Raw genomic sequence first — 22,969 nt, 5'->3', positions numbered from 1 at the left:
GTAATCTCGTGACTACAATTATTCTCTTAAATAAAATTTTAGTTCATAATCTATCGGAAAGAGCATAGAAATATATTCGATCTCCCGGTTCTTGTATGAGCGATTAATCACTCAAAAATTGCCACAGATCGCCCACATAGATTCATTTAAAAAGTAGATTTTTCTTAACAATGGGAAGCCAATGGCATACAAGTCATAAACAATTACATGCTTTCTGTTCTATACTACAAAACACATTATTGCCATGAGTGAAAACAAAAATCCGAGCAATCGTAGCATTCACAGCCTTACCTAAGGTCTGTAGTGAATAGCTTATAAGCCAGTTAACAGATACGCTACCCGAGCAATTGCTTTTGTATCATGGTCATGTTACTGGACTGCGAACCACAAGGTCTCAGGTTCCATCCTCGCCCATTACAATCCGCTACATTGGTGACCCGGACGTGATCCTTCAACCTTCGTACAGCTGTTGTGGCGCCATCTACCCGCAGCAACACAAAGTCGTCAGATTCACTGGACTCAGCAAACTAAAGTCGTTAGACTCACTTGACGCAGCAACAGTAACCACTCACCCACACACGCTCGCCATAACGCTTGGCGCTACTCAACTGGGTACAGGCGCATTAGAATCAACAGCTCATACATCACCACTCAACGCCATATCGTTTGTCTCACCTCCGACTCACTGGAGGGCGAGTCTAGTGAATAGCTTATAAGCCAGTTAACAGATACGCTACCCGAGCAGTTGCTTTTGTATCATGGTCATGTTACGGGACTGCAACCACAAGGTCCCAGGTTCTATCCTCGCCCATTACAATCCGCTACAGGCCCACAGTTTTATGCGAGGGGAAGGGAATAACATCATTCTTGCAGAGTATACGAGAAAGTTTCCGGAAACCACCTGTTTTATTACAAAATAATAAAATTCCATTCTTAGGTAAATATATGGAATTACTGTCTGAAAGTATGTTGGACTTTACTTCTTCACAATAAAAATTTTAGTAATATTATTACTATTTTGCTTAAAAACTATGATAAAACATTTACTTGTTACCTTCTATATAAGCTAAGCTGAAAGCTTGAGGTCCATTTTCTTGAAACTGGCTGGCTTTAGCGTTTAAATATTTTATTAAATGAATACATTAAATATACTCTTACATTACATCTCAACCCGAACTTAATTTACAAACCAGTGCCTTCTCCATTGCGAAACAAGTTAAGATACAGGCGCCTCAATCTCAGGAGACACCCGAGCACAAGTCGAATCTGATTGGTTTGTCAGATCAGTGAATTGAAAACCGCCAAATTCATTTTCAGCCAATTTCACAGTAACCAATTTTTATCTGCGAAGCGGTAAACATTGTTTCGTATTGCAAGGATAAGGAATAAACATGGAATTCAAATGTGCGTTATGCGGCGCTGAAATTTATAAAAAAAAAGGTTATTTTAAACGCATTTTATAAAAAAACAATGCATAATATTTTCTTTTCAAATATAGAAATAAGAGCTTCTCCCTGTGAAGTTATTGCAAGTTCCGAACACATTTGTTAAAATGGATCCAGTGAGAGTTTTGTAGATCTGTGCATTTCATTTTCATTGAAAGACAACATTTATAAACCTATATAATAACAGTTCATAATATTTTCTTTTCAAATATAGAAATGAGAGCACACTTATAGACATGTAGCAGACCATCATTTCTTCTATATCAGCTTTATTATAAAACAGATGTGAGTGTAAAATTTTAATCAACTGAATTACAAAACAAAATACTACAGTACTGATATCTATTCCCAAATTAATTTCGCCAAAATACGCATCTAATTGCCAAAAGGTAAGATAAATAGCCAACAGAAGATTTTCCATGACGTATAGTTTGAAGTCATGTGATCGAACTAACCAATCAGATTCGACTTGTGCTCGAGTGTCTTCCTGAGATTGAGGCGCCTGTAGTTAAGACACGCTAAATTGGCCAGATTTTGTCGTTGAAATCGGTAACACGGTTCTAATTTCTAAAATTATCAATTAATAAAAGCAGGTTAATTTTTATAAATTAGATTACCTATTTTATTTTCAGAAAACCTGCACTTTGCAAATCTGACGAACACCATTTAATATTTTATTTCGATGTATAAGTTGATCTCTGTCCCCAAAAGTTCGGGCGAGTTGTACAGGTATATTTTAACTTCCGTTTTGCAATATTTTATATGCCTGAATATGGAAATTAGACTTCAGAAGTTACAGTTATTTTAACCATCTTTATCTGCAGATAAACAATATCTAAATCGTAATTTTATTATTCCCCTTAAAACGATTTTGAAAGCGGGAAGTTGCAAAATGTTTCACTCTAGTAAAATTCAAACTGATTCATATTCGGAAGTTATCATTATTCATTAAAATAAAAATTTTAATCTTTTATTTACAGACAAGATGATAAGTTGCTGCAATTCAGATATTTCATTTGCAGCCTCCCGCCTCAAACCAAATTTCTGTGTGTTCGTCAGATTTATAATGGTCTTGATTCAATCTAACAGAAATCAACTAAAATAAAGAATTTTCTTTAAAAGGAAAAGAAAAGTTCTCCTGATATGGAGTGAAGGATTGATGTAAACCTTCTTTCATCTGAAACACAAATATACATTTTTTTTCTACATACATTTGAGATACATCTCTTGAGAAACATCTATTTGAGAAAAAAGAAAGATGTGTTTGCACTGCAGTATAATACTGTAAGCACTTCGATATATCATTTCTCCTGTAAAAAACTGAAGAAAGAAACCTACAGAATCTTCTTTGGCATCAGAGATGCCATGATTTTTCGAAATACAAAATTATTGTAAGGAATCCTCTTCATGATATGGCTAAAATATTATGATTTTTTTTCCAGAATTGATTTATTTTAACCTTCCAAAAGATACACCATCTGTATCAATATGGAGAGTCTCTCATACTGTCATCCAATTAAAATGTAGTTGTGTAAAAATCAATAAGTGCAATTAGTTTAAATATTTTTATAAAGGAATGGAAACAATGTAATCATCAAAGATGTAAGCAAAATTAAATGGCCAATAACTAATAACGAGGAAATGTTCCTACTGAAATATTTACATTTGTAATACAAAACAATAGAAACAATACATATATTATAACCTTAAACGAGCAACTCATATACAGATATATAAATTTATTTTGGGTATTTCGGAAACGACTCGAATGATTTGAATCATATTTTATATTTAGATAAGGTTTTGCCTTTTAAATTTATATATATGTCTTTCCTGAAAAAAGAAGATTTCACGCACACACACACAAATTATTAGTTATAAAAACACATATTTTTTATAACTAATTGTTATTGTTAAACCCCCCGGGGGGCACCTCGAAATGAGGATGAGATTCTTCCGGCATGGAGGTTGGATCTCGCCACCCTGGAGGGTACATTAATAGGTGGGGGATCTGACTCCTCCCATCGATGACGGGACGTACTTCCTTCGGGGAGGGTTGTACCTTGGCCGGTGATGGCCCTTAGGAGTCAACCACAATTCCCGCCAATATTGCTGTTGCGGCGGTCCGGTCATTCAGTTTTTATGGTTTAAATCCGTGTGCCTTCGTGGCGGGTCGGAGAGTCAGATGGCTGACTTATAACTAATTGTTAGAATAAATATATTCAACTTCCGCTTCGAAGCTTGGGCAGTGCAGTATAATGGTAAGAACGAATGACTAATGTATTGAGGATACTCGGTTTGAGTTGCGCTTTTTACTTTATTTTTTATATATGTATTTATATTTAATATTTTTCCTTTTTAAATTTATCTATATAAATGTCTTTCCTGAAAAAAAATACGATTTTACCCACAAAACATATTTTTATAAGTAAATACTATAGCCCTTTTCTAAAACCTTTCACGCTTACAATGATATCTAGCGTCCTCTTGGGCCCGATTTCATCATGATAAAACAGAGTGCAAGTTCAAAAATATAATGATTGATAAACGAATAATGTAATATAGCAGATTGTTTCGAATGATATGACAAACTAAGTGCATTCGTGATTTTAATATTTATTTAAATGACCAGTTCATATGTAGGTGAGATTGAAAAACCTTCATATGTAATCAGTATGGGATTCCTATCTACAAAACGCTGCCGAGCGAAGCTTTGTCTTCCAGTTACTTTTAAATATAAAAAGCAAGAAAGTTTCATATTCACATCTTTGCATCATTGAGTCTGCTCAAACATGTTTTCTCGGAATATATAAATTTCTGACAAATCTGACAGTTAAACCTTGAGATTCTACTATGCTTGTCATATTCGCTCGTTTTCTTTTTTCAACTGACGACATATAGTTCACATCTTCAAACTCGAGTTCTGCAACCCCCCCATCCCACCAATACCTTTCAGTTTTGGCGCTTTTGTACAGAGCAAGCATTCACCACTCAACATATTCTTTCACACAAGTATTGTCGATATTGCTTTCTAAATAGCTTTTATTTAACGTTTGCCAAATTGTTGTTGTTGATTGCACTTATATTTATGAAATAATTTATCAAAAACAACAAAGGAAAGAAGATGTAGCAAAAACTTACCACAGCTGCGCGTATTTTTTAAATACAAATAGCAAATTCGTAGAATTCTATTAAGTCCTCGAATTCCAAACAGTAACTTATAGTTTGTTGTTAGGTGTCGTAGAAATAGCCAAAATCATGCTTTCATATCGCCCTATGATAAAAAGATATAAAATGAAACTTTAATGTATCTCTCACATACACTTCCCTCTTGGAAGGTAAATGGCACAAATAGGTTTTTTTAGTGTGTGTGTGTGTGTGTGTGTGTGTGTGTGTGTGTGTGTGTGTGTGTGTGTGTGTGTGTGTGTGTGTGTGTGTGTGTGTGTGTGTGATATTTTAACCTCTAATTTAAATCCAAATCAAATTAATTCCCAAAGTTTTATCTTAATTTAACCCATAGTAACTTCATTCTAAAATATCCTCTTATTTCCTGATTCAATTCCACTTCCTCTACTTAATTATTTCAAGAGAAGCTTTGTAAAAATGCATAAATTTGCACTTTCACACGCTCCGCGTGACGGGATAGAAAAATGTCCAGTAAGCACATTCTTTTTATAAGATCCCTGTGTTTCCCTTACTTGTAATTGAGCGTCAGAAATCCTTATCAGAATCTTAATAATATATTTGCACTGTAAAAATATATTTTCCCTATCAATATCTCATGTTATATAAGACGAGGGATAATTTATTTCTCTTCTTCCCCACTTCTGCTTTTGTGCCGCGCAGAGAGATAACGTGCTTTGTCCACGCCTTCTTGTAAATAAATCATGTCTGTGTCCCAGGAGAGAATAAAATAAACTTAAACAATTCGAAGTCTCTTCACTGCCATTCGCATCTGCATTCTGCTTCAAATAAAATAATGCTTTTATATTATATTATATATATATATATATATATATATATATATATACTAGCCGCCTTTGGCGACCAGACGGTTCGCCAATCTTAATGTTCGTTAAAATTTTAATAATGAAATATTTTATGCAATTCCTACTTTAATAGCTCCTTCATCAAAATATTTTAAAACTTCAAATTTCGATAGTCATATAATTCTCTCATAATATTATAAACGCCTTCAGTCATAACGTAATATGTATCTCTCTAATTTTCTGTTAGTTCCCGTAGAATTTATACTATAAATTAAAGTGGAAAGGATTAATATGCAATTAATATAATAATATTTTTTACTGAAACAAAGTATTTTTTTTGTAATATGATTACTGAAAACAGTCACTGAGCGTTTAAATATGGGCACTAAAGAATATCTTTCCTAATTTATGTAATATTTCAAGAATTTGTCAACAAAATATTCTCAGATTCATTATGACCAGAACGATTAATTAACAATGTTTAATTTTAAATGCATCAAACACTAAGAAAATAAAACGAATCGTTTAAAATAATCGGTTGAAAACAGGTTAAAAAAAACTAAAAAAACGATGTACTTAAAACTATAAGCGTATACAAAAAATATATAACTAACATAAGTACAATTTAATTACAAAAACATGCAACTAACCTAAAAATAATTTAAATCATCCGTTGATAATGGTTGTCATGTCAACAATCAGAACACAATGCGCATGCGTGAATTTTCAATGCCAGTTACGGTAACGCAAATGCGTGTGTTTCTCTACGCCAGTTGGGGTAACGCTACGCAGATTAGAAATTTTTAATTTCCTTTATTCTGTTTTATTTTAATTCAAAAGTACTTAAGAATGAATCTGAAAGATCGATTAATTAACAATTTTTAATTTTAAATGCATCAAACATTAAGAAAATAAATAGAATCGTTTCAAATAATCAGCCGAAAAATCTTAAGCCTAGCCTCATGCCTGTTGGGGGAAAAAACTGAAGCCGTACTCATTTGGCGGTGGGGAAATGAAAAGATTTTTTTGGCGGGAAAGTTAGTTTTTAATTAATAATTAAAATTCTAATTAAAAATTCAAAAAAAGAACTATCCTATCTTTTAAGTTAGATCAAACTGCACACGGTGTGCAAATTTGATTAAAATCGGTTAATTAGTTTAGGAATCCATCGCGGACAAACAACGTGACACGTAATTTATATATATTAAGATATTCTATTTAATTCAAAATAATAATTTTCAGTGTTTATGGAACTTTTCTGTGATCATTACATAGAAATAAAGCAAAAAAAAAAAAAAAAAAAAAGGATTTTTCTAAAATTTATAAGCGATACTAAAACCAAAATGCATTATGGTAATGCATTATGATTTTATTATTGAAGAATTCTAAGACTGCAGAAGCAAGAGAACGGCTCATATAATGGAGCTAGTTTAATTTTCTGGAGCCTTGATTCATTCCCTTAAACATTCACACCACACCAACGAGAGAAAGCTTAGCTGACAGGGGATAGTATTTACACCAAATTTTGAAAGAATTATTCCCAAATTTGGAAAACAAAGATTTAGTATGACACTATCAGAGGTCAATCAAAATGTAAAAAGGGTAAATTCCTTGAATTGGATAAATTTTGCTAACATGTAAAATGATTTTGAGAGTTTTTGGCATATATTCATTCATTTAGAGCAATGCTATGGGCAACGGCAACATCGCGCGAGTTCAGCTGTGTGACAAAGTGGTCACGAGTACATCCAAATCATAATTTGAACAGTTACTTTAATTTGTAAGTTTAGTGAAAGATTAAAATTAATTGAAACTACTTTAGACGAACGCATAATGCTCTAACGTCATGAAATTTTCTATAATTGTTAGATTAGAACCTTTATGATATAATCTATACATAGCATAAAATGAAGTCTCCTGAAAGTGTCTATATGTTTGAATCACAAAAACTTGAGAAATAGTTAACAGATATTGGAGATATTTATACCATTTTGTAGAGCATTTATTGGAATGTTTTAGCACATTATCAAAATAAAAAAAAGAAGTTTTATAATTGCGATTTTAATTATTCCATGCATGCGCGAAAATCTCAAACTGCGCATGGGCAAAAAAAAGAGCTGTAGTATGAATCAAGCGATACATTTCTTTGTTTACCTCTGTTTGTTAGTCAATCACGCCAGAACGGCTGAACGGAATTGGATAAAATTTAGCATTCCGGTTAATTAAGTGGTTAAATTTTTATTAATTAAAAACTAACTTTCCAGCCAAAAATATTTTCATTTCAATACTGTCAAATGAGTAAGGCTTCAGTCTTTTTGCCCACGCTAACGAGATTAGGCTTAACATATTTTCGATCGATTATTTCAAACGATTCTGTTTATTTTCTTAGTATTTGGTGCATTTAAAATTAAATATTGTTAATGAATCGATCTTTCGGATTCATTCTGAAGTACTTTTAAATGAAAATAAAACAGAATAAAGAAATTAAAAATTACTAATCTGCATTGCGTTACCCCAACTGGCGTAGAAAATCCACGCATTTTCGTTACTCCAATTGGCGTTGAAAATTCACGCATGCGCAGTTTGTTCTTATTGTTGTCAACAGTATTTTCATTTTAATAAAAAGTTTAAAATTATGTGTATTATACAGTTGTAGCTATCTCAGTCTCGATCGATAAATAAAATAGATTTGATTTTTAAAAAATACGGATTTGATTTGAATCTACTGCTAGCCCAGCTCCGCAAGGACCGCAATATACTATCTTTGGCTGTAGCTTCCTCGGGCATTACTGCAACTTTGTATGCGTGATCCGTGGCCCGGACGGCACATTCCGTTTTCAAATTGCCGCTTCATCTTGCAATCAAAAATATCCCAACATGCAACAACACCAAAAACAGCGGCCGAGGAGTCCTTTTGCAGTAATGCAATTTAATATTAAGGGACGAGTGCACAATGAAGCAAGAGCATCATGCATCAGAGGCGTTAAACCGCAGCGTGCAGGACATCCGCGGCAACCAGGCGGTGATGGGCGGCGGTGTCGTTTTGCTCACAATCACCTGTTTGCAATTTTAGTGAGCAATCTCGGACCATCAAACCCTCTCCAGCTGTGGGATACATACAAGGATGCTTTATCAGAAGATATCGTGCACAGGTTGGATGGCACTTACAATGACCTACTCATTAACGGAGCTTAGGTACTGATTGAGGCGCAAGATGCATAGGTCAGTTCTCATACATACACATCAAAATTTCCACGTGAACGATGTCGCGGGTAATAGCTAGTTATTAATATAAAATAATATTTAAATTACTTATGGGGATATAGAGCTTTACGCTGCACTTGTCTTTTACTATGGGGACTGATTTAACTATTCTGATTAGTTATTTTTGAAAACAGCCAGAAATTTAAGGCGTATACTGTTTGACAACGGATTGTAAAACCCTCCGCGCTTTTGCTCATGCTTTAGGATGGGTTTAATTCATCAAAATAGGGGTGAGAAGAACGATGAAAGAAGATGTTTACATTTAACAATGAAGTAAACTCGGATTACTTGTGGCTTTATGAGACATAAACATTACATATAATTAGTAATACTATTATAATTAACTATTCTGATTAGTTATTTTTGAAAACAGCCAGAAATTTAAGGCGTATACTGTTTGACAACGGATTGTAAAACCCTCCGCGCTTTTGCTCATGCTTTAGGATGGGTTTAATTCATCAAAATAGGGGTGAGAAGAACGATGAAAGAAGATGTTTACATTTAACAATGAAGTAAACTCGGATTACTTGTGGCTTTATGAGACATAAACATTACATATAATTAGTAATACAGAAGAGAAAGGTACTAATGCACAGTAAAATATTTCAGAGCAATTTTTATTTAATGTAAGGGGCATAAACATTGAATTATGAAGATTAAATGAAAAATTTCTGTTCTTAAAATTTGGTAATTAATTTTTTACAAAATAATAATGATTTTTTTTTATATTAAAATGCTTCTTTTTTATACGTTATTGAATTTTTCGGCAATATTTTAAGATTAACAACAATAGATAATAGAGAGTTTATTCTATTTAAAACATTCTATTTTTATTTAAGGAATTGCTGTAGATATAGAAAGTCTTAAAAATATTATAAATATCATTTTAAAATATATGATATTTTATATATTTTGATATTTAAGAAACATTATTTTTAATGATTTTTCTACTTAAAATTATTATTATTTTTAAATACGTTACATGAAATAATTTGCAAAATTTTACCTTTAAATATCGTTTTCCTTACTTTCCGCTGAAAGGGAGGCTTTGCTGTCACACTCATTATCTCTTCATTTATTAAAGAAATTTGAAGAATTTCGCACATTTCTTCAATAATAGCGTCCTTTTCCCAATATTTCATTTCAAGTATTTTAACGTACTTACAATGAGACTGCCACCTGTCACTAGACGTTTTATGTATGGTCTTCTACCATTTCTCGGATTAATTTATTCATTTCCATGTCGGTTGTGGGGTTGATATCCCTAATTTGTTTTTTTGTTTTTTTTATGTCTGCCCAAATGTACTCGATTGCATTGATGTCGCAATGGTATGGTGGAAGGCGAAGCACTTGAAAACCGTGTTCTTGCAATATAATACCAAATCTATAAGTCTTAAATTTGGGAGCATTTAATTTTACAAGTTGGTTGCAATAATTCTATTTTTAAAGAATCAGATGCATGAATGATGGAATTTGCTGCCAGCCAATCTAAAATTTCTCTTCTTGCTATTAGAATTTGGAACTTTTATAACCTGTACAGTATGATATGGCTCATTATCAATTACAATCACAGCATTTTCTGGCAAATTAGTTATCAATTTTTCTTTCTCCCACTTCTCAAAAGTTTGCGAGTTCATCTGTCCGTGATAGTCCCTTTTCATATTATCGGTTTTATAGATGAGATTTACTTTATGCAAAAATCCCATGGATCCCCCAACGCAATAATGCGACGTGAAGCATTTCCTGTTCGGAATATGCCATCTACATTTTCCGACTACCAACATTTATTAAAAGCCAAGTTACTATTAACCCAAGTTTCATCAATATAAATTATTGGTTTATTTATTATTTATTATTTTTCCGTCTATTTTCTGTGCAATAGTTTTTTATGGTTCTCAAACATTGAATTCTCTTTAAAATGATGTCCTCGCGTTCAACTCATATTTTCCGTTTATTCCGATATCTTTTCTATTTATGCAGAATTTTCCTTAAATATTCTTTACTCCACTTAAAGTTCATTGATTGTTTCAAAAGTGGAAGAAGTTTATACAAAGAATGGATTTTTCTTTTCTTGATATAAAAATCATGCTCAGTTCGTCTTATGATGTTACAACTGAATTCGTCAATTGATGTTTTTTCAAGAACATTCCTTTTCACTTTTTTTAGATGAAACAAAAGTTAGGTGAAGTTCATCTCTTGCTTCCCCTCGGATCTTATTGATGGTGCTAATAGAAACGCCGGCAATTTGACTGGAAATCCAAGACGGATACAAATATTTTTATTGAAATGCGTCGCTTTCATTGATTAACAAGAGACTGATAGCAATTCTTCTTATGTCTTTATTTTTAAAAAAGATACTGTTGATTTAATAATATAGTTTATTTTTATTCCATGTTTCCTTTAGAGCTTATTTTCCCCTACGCTTCATTTCACTCTTTTCATTCATTCATTCATTTTCTTTGTTTCTTTTTTTTTTAAGAAAAAGTAAAGGGAGAGACTTTTCAGTGAACTAGGGAAAAAATTGCCATCGATTTAGAACTACGATATCTTCGCAATTCTTTTTTTCCACCCTACTTCTAGAATGGACTTGGAGTAATGAACTGGAAAATTTACAAAAAAGAAACGAGAAATAACATTGAGAGGTAATAAAATATGATGCTTCTGAATCTTCTTGCTTTACATAATTGTACACTTAACTTTTAAACAGGAGAGAAAAGAGGATTTTTAAAGATTACCAGCGATTCAAAAATATTAATATTGTAAACTAAATTGAATAGCCAAGAAAAATTTCAAATTAATTTTTATTGGTATATTTCTTCGAAGTTTTTGAGTTTGAATTGTCACTTGTTCTAAATGAAGGACTACTTTGCGTTCTTCGAAAAGGACCAGAACAAGCAGCATTATATAAAGTATTACGATATATTTTTAGAAATTTGACTATTAATAGATTAAATTTAACAAAACACATTTTTGCTTATCATACGATTCCCATAGGACTCAAACCACCATTTTTACGAAACCGAAACGAATGTTGATTTATTACAACAATGATTACCCTTTGAATATTTTCTGAATTCAAATTCACTTTTCGTTTCTCAAGCACTTTGCTGAAGAAAGAACATTTTTATTTTCTCAAATTTCACTATAAAATCCAATTACGTTTTAATCCAACAACGGAAACTTCATCAATTACAGATGAAATGTTGTGCATCTAAGTGAGAAACTTAATGAGAAGCATTTCGGATTAAAACTTAAGCCGAATTATTCAAATAAGATGAGGTATTTGAGCAGCCTGATTAGCTACGAGTTGCCAAGTGGAATGGCATTAATCATTAATTCCACTAGTTTCAATTATTTGATTTAGAACAAGCATGGCCTTTCTGAAATGGATGGCTAATATTTCTAGTAAATTCTGATGTAATTATTTTATAACTACTAACAATATAATAAAGCTATTTTATATCAAACATTATCATTTAATTGTCTTTAATTATTCATCTTCTTTTATATCCATTACACTTATCAAACCATTCACGAAAGATTATCCGGACTCTTGGTGCATTTTTATGGTCATAATGCCCATTAGCGAGTTAACTCATGGTATATTTTTGTGATCGTAATGCCCGTTAACGAGTAGTGGCATATTTTTGAGGTCTTAACGAATCAACTCGTGATATATACTATTTACGGTTATAATGATGCATATTAACGAGTCAAACTAGTGGTAAGTGTTTGTGGTCATGATGTTCATTAGCAAGGTAGACTCGTAATATAACTTCGAGGTTATAATCCGCAATAAAGTCAGACTCGCAGTATTTTTGTGCAGTAGTAATATACAAAATTTGGCAGTATTTTTTTTTATTTCTATAGCAATTTAACTACAAAATATGCATAATGACTATTGTCTGAATAGATTTCAATCAAGGAATCATATAAAATAATTGTATAAACCAGTCACACACTGCTCCAATTACTTGTCCGATTTTTCCAATTTTAATTACATATAAAAGTCCATGAAACTTAGGTATAAAATCAGCAGTCATTCTTCCCACCACACCATTTTTAAGAGCTACCCTAAAAATACCACTTGACTGAACACTCTGTATGAAAAAAAAGCAAAAGAGTTCCCATCCCAATTATTGTACCAGTTTCGTTAGTTTATCTTTCATATAATTACTGATATTTCTTAGATATGTCAGTAATCGTCTCTTCCTTGCACCCATCTCCATTTTCCAGAGATATCGCAAAATAAAATTTCAGCAGAATCCAGTTTCAATAACTGGAAAGATTTCATTACTTTTGAAACATAACTACCAATCAGAAAGCTATAAGTTTATCGTGAAAAATGTAATTTGAAATAAAACTTTCATTTGTTGTGACAAGATAGAAACCATCAAAGTTAGTTGCCATGATTAAATTACTACAATTAATATATCTTTATCAATATTATAAGGCCTCAAAAGTCTGTTAGACTAAACTACAGCAGACACCTAAGATACCTAGAATATCATTACAAACTTTCCTCCCCTTTTATTAAATGGGATTTATTGAATAAGCGAAGTGGGTAGTTTGTTCATTAGAGACATTAGAGTTTTCTTAAAGCTTAAAAAGATGTTCAAGTATGCTTTTACTTAAAAGACTTTAGTTAAGCGAGATCCTTTTATGTAATCATAGTTAATTACTCCGACTCATCTGTTGGCTCATGGAAAAAACTGAATGACCGAACCACCGAGATAACCCTTTCGAAAACTAAGGTTGAGTCCTAAAGACCATCACCATTGTAAAACCATTGTAAATTAAATTAAATTAAAACAATTATTAAAAATAAAGGAAAAATATGCAGAAATAAAATTTCCATCATTAAAAAGTTAATTTTTTTTAAAATAGTGGAAAATTCTTGGCAGATAATAGTTTTAGAAAATATGAATATCAATATTAAGTCATGGTGATTACCCATCTAGCAACGGTAAAGCCTATTTTCGTATTCGATTAAACTTTCTGATTAATTACTATTTCATATTTACTTTACACCTTCTTTCTCTCTGATTAATTGGAGTTTTTGTACCACGTCGAGTTCTGTCTACTTTATTTTGAATAGTTTGCAGTTCCGTTAAATAGAGAAGCGTTGAATTAAGTGCAGCTGTAAAAATATGCAATAAAGCAGTGTGATACGTTCGTATAGTAATTTGTTTATATTTTATTGCTGCTTTTCAACAATAAATAATAAAAGCGATTTCTAACCCACGTTCATTAGCATTTTATATATACAAATAAAAACACCCAAGCGAAAATTCTTACATTTAATTTAATATTTATATATACCATAAAAGTGCGTATTAAAAAAGTATGTTGAAAATTAAGAAGGCGGGTGTTTAAGAAAATAAACAATGGGAAATAATAATAAAAATGTAAAAAATTATTGTTAATGTGTTGATAACATTGGAAAATGAATTCCTATAACTTGCTTTCTTAACCCTTTATTTACCGACGTTACTTTAAAGTACCGTTTAAATCTGGCTGATATCTACAGAATGTGACGATTTTTTCGAATAGTATTTATAAGAACACGAAGAATGTTGTTTCCAATAAAAAGTAGTAGATATCATCTAAAAAATAACATTAAAATATTTTATAATTAATTTAATTAGTTAAATTATTTTAATAAATAAAAAAGTTTTTTTTCTTTCTGCTTTTATTCTATACTAAAACTTAATTAATGGTTCCAAAATAAATTTGAAAAATTGATGGTAAAGTAATTCGGTAAATAAAGGGTTAAACAGCTCATTTAAAGGCTAATATATCCATTGTTCAATTTTCAGAAGGGGAAAATCTTCAAAATTAATTACCAATTTGTATCCATGAATTTTTCAAAAAAATTCCTTTAATGGGCTTCATTTAATTAAGATAAAATTAGCTTTGAAACACCCACAGTGAGATGAAGATCCTTCGCAATTATATCATTAAATATTCTTTATTAAAAACCTGAAGAAAAATAAAGAAATTGCAAAATAAAAATATTAATTTTAGTTAAATATAAAACATTTTCTTTAAAGTGTTTTCATATGAATTTCATTCGAGTTCAGAGACAAAAAAAATAGGCATTTAAAAACCTAAAGTGAAAAGAAATTTTTCTCTACTTCAGCCTTTTATTCATTTTATTTATAAGTGATGATATTAAAAGTAGAATGCACAGTGAAATTCAAACTAAGCTCGTTTCGTGGAATTTTTTATAAATGAATTGTTTTGAAAGTAGATTTAATGTTCTATAGTATTTATTATATCAGCAGTTTTGTTTAAAGTGGATTTACAGAATAAAAGTAAGCACTTTTTTATATAAAAATAAAGAAGTTTAGAATGAATACTGTTTCTTTTAAATGGAATAAGGAATTTTTAGTGCTAGAATTAAAATTATAAATGTTTCCAGTACAAACTACTTAATTCTGTTCATTTACAAATATAACTGCAGTTTTAAAATTTAATTCAAGTGAAACGAAAAAAAATATTCTGTATTCTCTTGATTTCCATATTAGGCAGGAAATAAAATGATTAAAATTAATTTTTAGGAATATATCTTTATAAGTGTACTAAAAAGTAAGCTCTTAAAATTGAATTCTTTAATTTATGAGTCATTAGTATATGTATTGAGGAGTTATTTTTTTTTTCATAAATTCACCGAAAATTAGAATCATAGTATGGAATCAAAATTTAATTGAATTATTCGATTGACTGACACAGAGTTAAAAAATATTAAAAAAACCACCTGTCATCAAGAAAACACAACTATACAAAATTCCAAAGTTCTAAGAAGTGAATGAAAAATATATTATGAAATTCATTTTCAAAAAATAATATGAAGCAAGTACAATTAATTATAAGTTGCACAAAAAAAGAGATCAACATTAGACATACAAAAAATATATATTGACTACTTAGCTATGTATGGAAGATATTTAATAAATTGTTTTCGAATTTTCTTTATAAACATTTTTCTCTAATAAGGACAGGAATCTCTCAGACATAACGCTTGTATATTCAATATATGAATTATTAAAATTGTTAATTTCTACTACATTTAATGTGTTGGTTCTTATTTCTTCATTAAACCTTTCCATTCTATTAATTTGTAAATCAGTAATCTTTAATATTTAAATGGCCGCAAGTCTACGTCATCAAATGTCTCCAGGAGATGGGAACATTTTCGCAGAATTAATTTTTTTTAAAAAAACTTATGTGGAGTCAAGAAATAATTGAATATATGTCAGTATATACATAACCATAGGCCGTAGCATCAGATATATTTTGTGTGAGAGGACACTAATAGTTATTTCGATTATCACACGCATGTTGTGTGAACAGCCATTAACGTGTCAAACTCTTCTTTCAATTAATTAAGATTTTTTAAAAATTGAATAATGTTTAAAAAATTTTCTTTTGGATATTGAAACTATTTTAAATATTATTTTCAATAATATTCATATTTTATCGAAACAATTAATATATTTTTAAAATTTAGGTTGACTGTATCAATAAATTTGCAGATTATATTTTGTCTTTCAAATAGGCAACAGATAAAAGTAAAAGGATATACTCTATTCACCTAAAGACAAGTTATTTAAATTATTCAAGTTTTGCACCTAAACTATTTCAAATAAATGCAAAGAAAAGAGGTTATCGAAATCATCAACAATTACCTGTCTATATTTTTTTTAAGTCAGCAATCAAACGAAACAAATTATAATACGGAATTATAATATAAATAAACTTATAACAGTGTCTGTTCGTAAGATTTTCGGTAGCAAAGATATACGTTGTGGTTCCCCCGATAATAAAACAAAATCCAGAAATGTTTTAACACAAAATATGAAGTACTTAGGTGTCTAAAATCTAGATCTCAACACGTTTTTTCACAGTAATTCAAAGCTACAACCAGTACAATTGATAAATTTGTCATTGTATATATTCTGAGGAACAAACAGTCTTGAGTAAATTGAGGCAAGCATCATTTCTGAAATTTGATCGTCTAAATGTCTGGGGTTTTTTTCCTCAGTGTTATAATAAATAACACGTTAAAGCCTAAATTTGAGGTATTGCAGTGAGAATGAAATCTCAAAATCGTTTAGTTGGAGAATCATCGGCAGACTAAAAGAGAGGCAATCTCTCGAGCAGGTAGCCTGATTACTATAAGAGGCAACATAAGTGGTATCAGAAAATCAATTCCAAACAAGTGGTGCTATTACCAGGAGACTCAGTCAAGTTCGCTCAAGGGCAACGATACCTACAATTAACCGAATATTTCTCAGATTTTGGAATATTTTTAATTACCACAGATTTTGGAATATTTTTAATTATCACAGATTTTGTATTTATGACCTTAATTTTGGACAGCAATGTAATTACCAATCGTAGACAGGATTCCGAATTTCAATAGATATAAAAGCTTAGATAAAATTATTCAATGTTTAAAATCAGTTATAATAATTCAATATAAATAATTATAAATAAATAGTCTAATAATGAGTCTAAAATCAGTTATAATAATAATAATCAATATAATTAATTATTCAGTTGTAAAATAATACGTTTAGGATTCTCTAATAAATACCTCTTATTGTTTGTGTTGAATGAAGTGATGACTAGCGCAGCTGCATGAAAGCCGATTGAAATAAAAGGCTTTCAATTGATTGCAACTAATATTTGATAAATAAGATTTCTTTAAATCTCAACCATTATATCATAACTTTCTTTTATAGTTTAGAAAAAATAAAATTTGAAATAAGAAAAATTATTTTCATTTGAAAGAATTATGACACATTTTTGGAGTATTGTAAAAACTTAGAGATATATGTGAAACGAGCCAAATTCGATTGAAAAACCCTTTTTGTCTATCATTCTTGCAATGTAAATAAAAGGATTACTTATTTCTACGGCCTATTTTAATTCAAAATTTGTGATGCACTAATTAAATATTTTATCAATTCTCTTTGATGCTCAAGAGTTTTTAGAGTTTTGTGCCATAAACTCGAGATATGATTTTTTAGGAAATAATTATTTTGAAATGCGTAGAGTATATTATGCAGAATCGAAAAATTCTTGTTATTTTTCTTCCCTCAAATATTAAAATTGTATGTGCAAAAATATTTTTTTTCTAAAAAGCAGATAAGAGTAATTTTTTTTTAATTTTAAATATAGTTTCGTTCTCAAAGAACAACTTTTTCTCTTGATAAAAATTTTGTAATTCATATTTTCTTGTGTTCGAGCATTAGTTTCGCAGAAAAACTAACAATATATAAAAAGTAATACTGAAAGCATTTCTACAGTGGTGCTATCAATTATTTTTAATACAATTGTGGGTTTAGAAATTCCATTTGAATCTGATATACGAATAGAATTTAATAATTTATGTATTCGAGAAAAGTATATATATGTATTTTATGCATTTTAAACTTTAAAGATAACTGAAAAGCGAAGTATGTTGATTAAAAATGGCAATTAAAAATTACTAAAATCTAATTCAAACGCATAAATTGAATTTTATTAAACCAGAAATAAACACAATCTGTCAAAATCGATTTAGTACTGCTTTTATCTGGTTGTCTCATTTGCAAACTAACATATTTCTATGTTACTAGCTGACCCGGCAAACGCTGTTCTGCCTTATAAATTATTTCTATTAAATATTTTGTTTGTTAACGAATGCATTGTATGTATGCGGGGATGGGATCTATGACAGAAAGAGAAATGGAGCGCTGTAGACAATGATCGCCGATAAAAAATAAAACAAAAAAAAAACACCAACCATTCATTTTCTCAATATAATGTATTTCATTAACATAACGAACATGTACATTGTTTGATCTCTTAAAAGTTAAACGTAAAGTGAAATGTAATGTATTTTTTGTCCTAAAGTATAAAAATGAAATAAAGAAAATCAATATTCATTTCGAACAGCAATTGAGAGTAGGATATTTTTTCTCAGTCCGTCTTTAGCCAACACAAATAAGATCGATAGTTTGCCCACGTGAGAACATGCCACGTGTGAAAAACATGGTGTGCCCAAATATAAGCCGCAAACAGACATCGTTTGGCCTTGCGACTTATTGATTGTCACTGCGAATGCGAATCTAATAAGAAATTGAACGCGTTTTAATTCGATCGGCACGTCTGTGAGAATCATTGGGAATTCGTAGCAGCAAAACATTTTCGGCTCGGAATTTATCATTCAAACTGGTGGCTTCGATAACGTTTTTCGTCAATTTTTTAATGACCAATCGCGTGTCATTGCACAGCCATGGTGGGTTCAAATTCCGAAGTAAAATAACCGGAGATCCAAGTTTCAATCGTAGAAGGTGTAGTGGCATGCCTGACAAATCCAGTGAGTTAAAAAACTGTGTTAGATAATTTACAGCTTCGTTAGCATCTGAAACTGTATCGATCAATTTGTATCATACCAAGTCGCCTGGCAACGACTGCTGTATCTTGAAGTTTAGATCGTCGACGTCCACATTTTTTGCTGCCAAAATGGTTCTTTCTGCCAACCATGCATGATTTATGTGTTAGGTGCGTACATCGGGAAATATGCGGTCAATGAGAGCATTTTACGAATCAAAGATAATGCATAAATTAATGGGCAATTTTATGCGTCCAGTATTTTATTAGACAGCAACTTTTCCATCGCCGATATCTAACAATTAGGCCGAGAATGTGTCAGCAGATAGAACTTGTAACATTTGGACGCGCGTGTTTATTTTTAGCTGGACTTTTTCAACATTACGCCACAGTGGCGATGATTTCAAGCAAGTGTTGATCTCATCAGCGTACGGTGAACGTGGATAGGAACACCCTAATTATCTAGCGTTATGAAATATACTTTACGACCTATTCTCATACCTACCAAATACACACAAAAAAATTCATAACAATCGGTCTAGCCGTTTCGGAGGAGTACGAACACAAACACCGTAACATGAGATTTTTATATATTAGATTTAAATACCTTAACTCTTTTCCTACTTTCCAGCTGTTTCTGCTCTCTCTCATTCCATATTATAAATATGTGGGAGCTGCTAACAATTCTCATATCCTGTATGACACCATGCTTGCGTCATTGATCACATGATGCTTTCCCGCCATAATTGGCAGAAGGGAGCCTGACGATGAGGCGGTAAAACATTCCGCTCGCGCTCATGTATCTGTGTAAATAAAATAAAATGTTTTATATTGTTTTGGTAATGTTCTTTTAAATGTTTTATATTAGTTTAGTAATGTTTCGTCCTTGTAATCTTAATAAATATATTTTCATATTAATGCTGGTCGTTGCCTTTCTCCACAAATATGGTATATCAATCTAATAAAAAGTGTTAAACTAGTGTTTTTAATTAATTTTTATTACTATTTTAATTTATTTTTATTAATAGTTATATAAACAAAAATAGAAAATAATTGCTTAAATTTTATAAGTTCTTTAAATTCGATATTTATCCCAAACGACTTCTTCCAATACTTAAAAGCATTTTTAGTCCTATCATAAAACTGATCTTTTGAGCTTAAAAGAAATCAATAGGCGATTCGAAAATTAAGTTTATATCTTCCCTCACATCACAAGAACTTTTTTAACGCAACAAAAATAATAAAACTAATATCTACATTTTAAGATAATGAAGAAAAGTCTAAAGCGAAAGCATAAAAAAATGAATGAAAAAGGTATTTAAGTAGGCGAAAATGTTTCAGAATTTGACAGCTTATAATTGAATTAGACCTGACCTCTTTGACGAGCTTGAATCTAATTATCTAGAAAGAAGGATTTTGTTAATATAAAGCGTAGCAAAGTAATAGGGAAATTGTTCATGGATTTTTTTTTCTTTTCCTTTTTCATTTTGTAGCAGATTTCAACAATCTTTAGGGAATTCTACGGAACTGCTGTGCTGAAACAATGTTTAAAAAACAAGAAATTCACAAAAATAATTTCTGAAGTAGAAGAAACTTTCTCCATCATATTACAGGCTTTGTACAGACAACAGAATCACATGATACCCGTTAAATTCACCAATTTTAAAATCTAATGCAAGACGACAAAAGAAAGTGCAGAACTTATCGTTAAGTAACGTTTGAATCGATGTTTAATGATATAAATTATTCAATTCCTCCTTTTAAGTAATTTGGTGGCAAATTTTAAAAAAAAATCGATGTTAAAGTTAGAATTATTAAACAAATCCGTTTTACACATGCAATAAGCTCGGTAAGTGCCACAATTCTATACATAGTGTTATGGTTATATATGGTGTTAATTCTACATAGTGTTATGATTATATATGGTGTTATGTCGAATTACACTAATTCGACATAAGCTATACTAAAAAAATATCTAAAATTATAATTTCTCCAAATGATGAATACCATAAAATCGTCTTTTTTAATCTCATTAAATCACTAAAGGATTCCATTTTATATGCTTTCATAATTCTCGGAACTTAATAGATTTCCTTATTGAATTAGTTTTCATAAGAATATTAGACAATAATTAAGATAATTTTTAATTATTAAAGGCAATTATCAAATAGCCCAATAATGTTTTAATGCACACGCAAGATTTCTGCTTTTGAAGATTTAAAGGAAAGACAACTTCATAAACAACAAAATAAATAAAAATTGATAAAAAACATGATTCCATTTCATGACATTCAAAATGTAGATACAGTTTTAAATTTAGTAAAAGAAACAAGACTATTGAAAGGCAGGTTTTTACAAGAGAAAAAAATATGTAAGAAAAGAAACAGTTACTATAAAAAAATTGGAAACGGCAAACTTACTGTAAATAGTTTTCGAAAATATTTTTATAAACAAATTTAATTAGTTTATCTTGATTCTGAAATATTAAGAAGCCGAAAACGTAAGTATTCAAACTATATATTTTTTCATTCGCTCTGTGGTTACAAAACACATAGAATAATATTTAGACTCGAATGGGGCATTGATGTATATCATATAATTAGACCATTATAAGAAACCAAATAATGAAAATATCTATAAATCACATATTATTGATGATGAAATCGATATGTTGAACTGTTAGGGAAATTGGGAAAATACTAAATATTACACATCAGCAGTAAAGAATTTTTCATTTAATCCTAGCCAATTTAAATTCTCTTTTCTTTGTATATAGTCGATAGTTTATCGATTCATTTTACTCATGCAATATAACCTAATTTTACTATAGATAATTTTCAGATATAAATTTATTTTTCGCTTCTTTTTTGAGAATTTTGTTTGATTTTTTAAAAAATTAAATTAAATAATAAAAACCTATTATTCTTAGAATATAGAATTTGTTTCATTATTATACAATATATTTGGCCTGAATTCATTAACACCTACGGTAAATGTTCTCTATAAATGTAACTTATTAAAATTGTTTAAAACACGGTTTTCAACACTGTTGGAAATAGAGTAATTGTGCGTTTGAATTAAATTTAAAATTACATTCACACTAATGACCATAACACGCAAAATGTGCTAAATAGTGCATATCCTTGGAACACTCAATATTTTGCAAAATTACAATATTAATACAAAGGGTGTTCAAAAGCAAAAGTACGAAACGACACTGTGGGTATAAATGAAGACTTTATTCAAAGTATACACTATAAGCCTGAGCAGAACGATCCCATTGATTAACGAGCTAAAGGATTCCTTGTTCCCAGAATTCCTGTGGCCGTGACGAGACTCAGCCCCCCGCAGTGTCATTGAATTCGCCATCCAAGTTGAAGCGCTTCTCTTTCAGATGCTTTTTTCTGGGGACCAAACGCATGAACATCGCAGGGAAATATGTCCGGACTGTAGGGCGGATGGTCGAGCTGTTGCCACTTGAACATGGCCAGTTCCACGTGTTTGACCCTGGACGCACGTTATCATGGAGCAGAACCACACCCTTTGTGAGTAGCCTTGGTCTTTTGTTCTTGATGGACCTGCGTAGTCTTCAAAGTGTCTCACAGTACACATCAGAGTTAATGGCTCTTCTGTGTTCGAGGATTGTTATCTTCACATGCACTGGTACGTGGATTGAACGGCGCTCTTTATAAGAGCCTCTGCTCTCTCCTGCGGATGCTCCGATGTACTCGGGAAGGCTCCAATCGCATCCCTAGATGTCTCGCTACGTTCTCCCATAGCAGCATAGGCAAATATGTTTACGGTTACATTGTTACGACTTTTCGTACCTTTTCATTTGAATACAGCTTGTACAATTATGCACAACTATTTAATCGCAGAACTGAT

At 30.8% G+C, this 22,969-nt stretch overlaps 1 long non-coding RNA gene across 1 annotated transcript in view; it reads left to right on the top strand.

The window, feature by feature from the left end:
- Window positions 1–19,850, top strand: part of LOC129965483 (uncharacterized) — a 39,619-nt gene extending 19,769 nt beyond the window's left edge. The window contains exon 3 of the long non-coding RNA XR_008784219.1: window positions 19,716–19,850. This is a non-coding gene — a long non-coding RNA (uncharacterized LOC129965483). The remainder of the gene's footprint in view (window positions 1–19,715) is intronic.
- Window positions 19,851–22,969: the final 3,119 nt, after the last annotated feature.

The sequence above is a fragment of the Argiope bruennichi genome, chromosome 4 (assembly GCF_947563725.1).
Source record: "Argiope bruennichi chromosome 4, qqArgBrue1.1, whole genome shotgun sequence".
In the NCBI taxonomy this organism is placed as follows: Eukaryota; Metazoa; Arthropoda; class Arachnida; order Araneae; family Araneidae; genus Argiope; species Argiope bruennichi.
This window is presented reverse-complemented; position numbering and strand designations above follow the sequence as displayed.